Raw genomic sequence first — 7237 nt, 5'->3', positions numbered from 1 at the left:
AAAAAAAGAAAAAAAAATCATCTTCCTAATGATTAATATGCACCCTTTCCTTAAAGCACAGAGAGTGAATATCATATCATTTCCATGAAATACCAGCACTTTTCTACCTCTCTGGAAACCTTATTACTAATCATTCTTTATAAGCAACTGGACAGAGAGAGCTGGGACAACGCTATCTCCCAAACCTCTGCCGGTCTGGTGCTAGGGAAAGCTGTAGCAGGTGGGCCCCACACCATCCCATTCACGAACTCAAAGCCAGTTCACAATGTTAGTAATTCTTTTGGAAACTGGGATTTTTTTTTTTAAAAGCTCTTACTTGATTGTGTTCTCCAGAAACAGTAAAGGGTTATTTCATGAGTGACAACTCTAGTGTGTTTTCAGTGCTCTGAGACAGCCGCTAGAAGGCTTGGGTTCTACAGAACCTTGAATATGGATTCCATGTTCAAATGCCAGGACTCCTGACCTGAGGTTCCTGGTGAGCTTTTTTTTTGTTTGTTTGTTTTGTTTTTTGAGACAGGGTTTCTCTGTGGCTTTGGATCCTGTCCTGGAACTAGCTCTGTAGACCAGGCTGGTCTCGACTGGTCTCGAACTCACAGAAAGCCGCCTGCCTCTGCCTCCCGAGTGCTGGGATTAAAGGCGTGTGCCACCATCGCCCGGCTCCTGGTGAGCTTTGTAGGCTGCCAACACCCCGTGTGTGTCCTGCTGGCAGATGTCACTGAATGAACGTGAGTCTCTGGGACCTTTCCCAGATCCTGGGCCTGCTCTCAGGGCACTGGGACTGGTGAGAATTTTTATGCCTGTTATGGTGAGGAATGAAGTGTGAAGGGTCTCCCACAAACAAAATTGAATGCTTGATCCCACCCAACTGGTTGCAGCTTTAGAAGGCCAGCGGAATTTTAAGGACACGGTGACTAGCCACCGTGTAGACTCCCGCTGCCCCAGCTGCCGTCCTGTTCTGGCCATGATAAACTGTACCCACTGGGAGCCCAAACAAGTCCTTCATCCTTGAAGTTGCTTCTGTCAGGTCACGGTGATGAGGCATGTGTGAGCTAAGCCAAAAAGGGACAGAACAAGCCTTTGAGAACCAGGGATCCAGACCCCACTAAACCCTCAATCAACTTGGCCTCCATCCTTGCCCTGTGTATCTTTGGGGATGTCTGCCCAGATAGTCCCAACTCATCACACTCTGTCCCTCCTGACTCTGGAGACCGGTAAACAGTGATCCAGAAGGATACTCCAGGCCACACAGGATGTCTGTGGCTCCTCCCAGCACTTCTCGCCCCTCCCCCTACCCTAAACCTCTCCTTCCCAGGGGCTTTCTCTTCCCCTTGATCCCTGTATAAGGCAGCCATTTTGGCTACAGCAGTCTCTTGGTCAGTGGCTCCTCTCTTCCTCTCCCTCCTCTCGTGGTCTGGTTTTGTCTGCCAGCCATGTTCCCTCTGCCTGCTTTCTCCCTATCTCTACATTAAGAATCCCCGCTGTGCTTTAGAAGTAGTCACGTTCTCCTTTTATTTTACTTTGATCCATTAAACGACAAGGTGGGACATACAGACAGGCATCATCAGGACACTGGAAACCAAGTACTACCAGGCTCTGGACAGAGCCAGAGGTCCAGCTGATGGCCAGAGAGGACAGCTGTGGGTCTGGAGTGTGCCATGAGGGCTGGCACAGGTGCTGAGCACAGTGTGGTGTTCACACACTGAGCTGATGTTCAAGTAGATGGGCAAAGCTGTTTGGCTCCCAAGCTCCAGCAGCCCCATGATATCAGTTGTCTGCTGTGCTTTCTTGTTACTCCTGACGAACGCAACTTAAGAGAGAAGCCATTTAGTTGGCTCACAGTTCAAGGTTACAATGCAGTGTGGTGGGGAAGCCAAGGCAGCCAGAACTTAGGTGTGTGTGTGGGGGGGGCGCTAGTTAAATCAAATCCATAATCACAAAGATATCTGTGAATGTGTGCATGGCCACTCTCAGCTTACTCTTCCCTTCAGACCAGGGCCTGGCTTTAGAAGTAATGCCTCCCCCACTACACACACAGAAGCTGGGTCTCCCCACTTCAGTTAGCCTAATTAAGAAAGTCCTTCACCATCACGCCCGCAGGACAACGCAGCCTAGAATAGTCCTCATCGAGAGTCCCTTCCCGCGTGATTCTGGCCTGTGTCAAGTTGACAATTCAAATGACAATCACACCAGTCTTGTGCGATGAGGACATGACAACCTTTCTTTCTGTCCCTCAACCTGCAAAGCAAATGATTCCTAGTAGAGAGAGGGCTTGCACCCCCCAAGCTCCTCTGAAGATAGGCAGAGGTTCAGTGACACTGAACAATCTGGGTTACTGCACAGGGGCAAAGCTGAGACTGTCCCCTGCCACGAGCTACCTGCAAATGGAGGTTCTTAAAAATAACTGTAATAGGGCTGGGTATGGTGGCTCACGCCTTTTGTCGCAGAGGCAGAGGCAGAGGCAGAGGCAGAGGCAGAGGCAGAGGCAGAGGCAGAGGCAGAGGCAGAGGCAGAGGCAGAGGCAGGCGGATCTTTATGAGTCCCTGGCCAGTCTGGTCTACATATCAAGTTCTAGGCTGGCCGGGGACCTATAGAAAGACTTGCTTGGAGAGACATGGTGAGGGGGTGGGGAGGAACTGTAACAACTGCTAGCAACAGAGGGATGAACTCGGTGTCCTTAATCTCAGTCTTCAGAGGGAAAGACAAGCAGATCTCTGAGTTCGAAGCCAGCCTGGTCTACATTAAAAAAAATAAAAATAAATTAAAAAATAAAAGATTTTCCCTTTGAGACAGGGTCTCTCTCAGTAGCCTGGTTAGCCTCAAACTCTTTAGCATCTTCTCTCCTTAGCTCCTAGGTGTTGGGATTATAGGTGTGTGCCACCACTTCTGGTAAGGAATGGTTTTAATGTTTCTTCATCAAAGGTAGTTCTTCCCTTTATAGAGGCAAGGTTTCTCACTAGCCAGCGGAGGCTTGTTGTTAGTATCCAAGGAAACCTTCAAAGATAAAGCCTTGGAGTCCAGTGGGAAACCCAAGACAATTTCCCTGCTACATTTCATAACTTCACCTGGATCTGAGGAAGGGAGTCAAGGGCACCTACTCACAGAAAGCTATACGGTATCGGCTGCATTTAGATTAAAATCGTTAAGCTCACCGGCTGGGGCAGAGAGGCCTAGAGAGCTGCTCCCGCCAGAATCCCTTTCTGCTAGAAGGACGTCCTGATGATGCACTGTGGTGACCGGGGTGTTCTCTGGAGGACTCAGAAGATGCCCTGTGTGGAACAAGACAAAGACAAAGGTGGTGTTGACATCTCGGGGTAGCTTCCTGCCAGGAGCAAGGCTGGCACAGCTGTTCTCTAGGAAGAACCAGTGTTTGCAACGGTGGCCCGAAAGGAACACAAACCCCAAGGGTTTCAGGCGAACGAGAGCTGACTGAGCATTTCATCTCTCTGTCTCTCAGATCTTAGAGTCTGTTGGCTCCATCATCACCCTCATGACCCTGTGACCTTTAGGCAAAAGTGAGGCTCAACCCCAGCACGCCCGTGTGTTCCCTGTTACAGCATTTGGATGTGGAATGGCTCTCACAGTCTCATGCATTTGAACACTTGGTGATGACATTTGGGGAGGTTGTGAAACTTTCAGGAGGCAGGGGGTGGAAGAAGAGGTCACTGGAGAGGGAGTGATGGGACTTGGTGGTTAGAGGCACACTCTCTGCTTCCTGATGCACCTACATGTGAGAAGCAGCCACGCCACGCCCACTCTTGCTGCCATGCCGTTCTTGCTATGATAGGGACCTTTCTCCTTTTTAGGTCACAGCGACGACCCCCACCCCTACCCCGGCTACAAACTAACCCCTAGATTCGGAAGATGTGGATAGAGGCTCTTTTCTGACAAACCCCAAAGCTTAGCATGTGTATCACCTGTCTGATCCACGGTGAGCCCACCAAACCTCCCTGCTGGGAAAGGACTGCTCTGGGGATGTGAGTCCAGGCCTGGCTGTCCATCAGTCACTGTTTATCCACTGAAAACAGAGGTCTCCTGTCTGCCTATCCCAGCCCCTCCCCCAGAGTAAGGACTGCTAGGTTTATGCTGTTTGAGAGTTAGCCATTCAAGCATAACTTGAAATGCCAGTGTTGGACATTAGTTAGCAGAGGGAGCTCTGCTCCAATACCCACCCCCCTTAACTTCTGTTATGGGTCAGATATGAAGTTCCCTCAAAAGGTTCATGTGTCAAAGTCTGATAGCACTGTACTCGGAAAATGTCAACAGGTCAGCCCACTGATGGGTTCCTAGATGGATAGGCAGGGCTTAGGGGAAATGGGTCCCTGTAGACATGACTTTGAAGGTTGTATCTTGCCCCTGGACTCTGCCTTGCCCCCTCTCTCTGCTCCATCACGATGATGCCTCACCATGAGGCTAAGGGAAGACACCTGTTTATCCACATGAATTATTTACTTTCCAGCATTCATCAGAGGTGCTGTCAAGCTATGCAGAAGAGAAACCATATTGTAGTTTCTAAGTTCGTCACATCACCAAACACAGATAATCCCAGATTACGTGTGTGTGTGTGTGTGTGTGTGTGTGTGTGTGTAGAATGAACAATCTCACAGGCTGGGCTGGGGTGTAACGCACAAGAAGAGGGACTCCAGACGGGCTTCATTTTGGAATTTTGTCTTTATTTCCATCAGAACAGCCAGATGTGACGACCACCCTTTGTGATCCATGGGGTTGTGGAGGCAACGTTTCTTGACCCAAAGCCATGGCTGAAGAATAATAGTTGCCCACCCTCCTAGGATCCACCTTAAACAAAAATTGCAGACCAGGCTGGAGTGGCAGCTCACACCTGCGGTCCTCGCACGTGGAAAGGTGAGGCGGGGTGGCCATGAGTTTGAGCCCAGCCTGGACAACATAGTGAATTTCAGGCTACAGAGTGAGACGAACCCCCCTCCCCAGTTCCACTAAAGAAAGCATGCCAAAACAAAACAAAAATCACAAACCAGGACAAAAACTTCAGGACAGAGTCAGAGCCTGCACGGGCAAAGACCTGCACGCCAGGATGAGGCTCCTGAGGATGCCGATCCTGCCCACAGGGGGACACAGGCCATGTATGTTGAAGCCTGTGTCTAAGATGTCACTAGTGCTTCCTCCTCTGGGTCCTGGATGGGGTCCAGGGCTCCCGAAGTGGCTGTGGTTTGGGACGGAATAGGCTGAGCTGGGCGCTGCCCCCGCGGCGGACGCGGGCCACGCCCTCTTGGACGCGAACACACCCCCATTTCCCCGGGCCCAAGGAGACACGCCTGGCCCTGCAGACAAACAGGAGGCAGATTTGTACGAGTAAGTACAAGGTCCTGGAATGCTCGCCCTGTTACCACACACTATACAGAGAATAATTGGGAGAAGATTGTGCAAGAAGCTGGGGCGTGCAGCGAGATCTCCAAGTTCCCATCCCCAGGATGGGGTGTGGGGGGGTGGACAGGACAGGAAGGGGGCAGTTTGGAACAGAGGAGGGCGCCACCTTTGGGTGGCACGGATGCCTCGCTCTAGCAGGGGTGCAGTGTGGCTCTGCAGAGGGCTATAGAACTCTGGTCCCTGCTGAGGGTTGGTGGAGGGGACCACGCCCACAGCCTCCAGGGAGCTGCAGCTTCAGTAGTGGCATCGGGGCCCCGCCTGGCTGTGCCTAATGAGGCACAAAACCGTCGCCAAGGCCCCCAGGCTGGACGCACACCAGGTCCTGGGGGTGGCGGGGAGAGCTGGGGAAAACCCCACCCAACAAACTCCAAAGACAACCCCTGCCGCACCCCAGGGTCTGTGCCTGGCCAGCTGGGCTGCATTTTCAGTCCCACGGAGCCCCCAGAGGTGGGTCCAACCCGGAGGCCCAGTGACTCACTTCCCCAGGCCCTGAGGCCTCAGTGGAAGGTGCCTCCCTCTCTTCTCAGGCAAAGCCTCCTTTGTTCTCTTGCTGGCTTCCCTTCACAACCCCTCTCTCTGCTCGGCCTTGGAAGCTTTAGTCCTGCGGTGTTTCAGTGGTACCAGCTGTGATCAGGGTAGAGCGGGCACAGGCAGGCACCTCCAGAGTGAGTCGGGTTTGCAGAAAGCTGGCCTATTCCCTCTGTCACTTTGGCTCTCCCACCGCCCCAGACACTCGGGAAAGCCCCCACCTCCATGCTCAGGTTGTGGGTGTGCAGCTTGCTGGGGTGCAGGGCTCCTGGGTGGGGACCAGGAGGAGGGTGGTTTTGGATAGCTCATCCTGATGGGCACCACCCCGAGCCACTGAACTGGCCTTGGTACTAATCTTACATCAGGGAGAAGTTTCGAGCGACACCTCACTCTCCTGCCGCCACCCCCCCCCCCCTTCCCCACCTCCCGTGAGCCTCCCCTAGTTCTCATGCCCTGGTTGAGGGACCATGTGGAAAGTCAGGCCCCAGAGAGGAATTCATTAAGCCACCTCCAGACACAGCCTCTCTTTCGGTTAAGGCCTAAGTTGCCTCCACTCTCACCTTCCAGCGGCCCCTCCCCTTCCAGTTATGTGGGAGGTTCGCGTCCACGGGGTGGTGCCCAACTGTGGTGAGCTGACCACCTCTGCATTGAGAAGCTGCCAGGGCCTTGAAGCCTGCCTAGTCTGTTTTGAAGACTTATAAGACTCTTCTTCTTCTTCTTCTTCTTCTTCTTATTATTATTATTATTATTACTACTATTACTATTATTATTTTCTTAGGATTTTATACTTGGTATTTACATCATTTCTACCCTCCATCTCCCTCTCCAACTTATTCCATGTCTCTCCCCCACACTCAAAATCATTACCTCGTTTTTTAAATCTTATTTTATTTTATGTGCAATCATGTTCTGCCTGCATGGATGTGTGTCACGTGTGTGCAGGGTTCATGGAAGCCAGAAAAAATGGTGAACCCCTGTGGGACTGGAATTACAGACAGTTGTGAGCCAAAATGTGAGTGCTGGGAATCGAACCTAGGTCCTCTGGAAGAGCAGCTGTGCTCTTGACCACTGAGCCATCTCTCCAACTCTCATAACCTCTTCTTTAATCATTACTGTTACTTATATACACACAGCCCACCGAGTCCGTTCCTACAAGGGTTTGGGGCTCGCCACTTGGGGCTTCATAACCTACGGCGGCTCATCCTTAGAGGAAATGGATTCTTCCTCTCTCGGAAGCCTTTCCTCTCCTGTAGCTCCTCCTCTAGAAGTGGGGTCTGTGACATTTCCCTCTTCACCATCAGCCTGT

This window comes from Microtus oregoni, unplaced genomic scaffold (genome assembly GCF_018167655.1).
Source record: "Microtus oregoni isolate MIOR12 unplaced genomic scaffold, Mior012 000006F_ref0000085, whole genome shotgun sequence".
Taxonomy (NCBI): Eukaryota; Metazoa; Chordata; class Mammalia; order Rodentia; family Cricetidae; genus Microtus; species Microtus oregoni.
Note: the sequence above shows the minus strand (reverse complement) of the source record.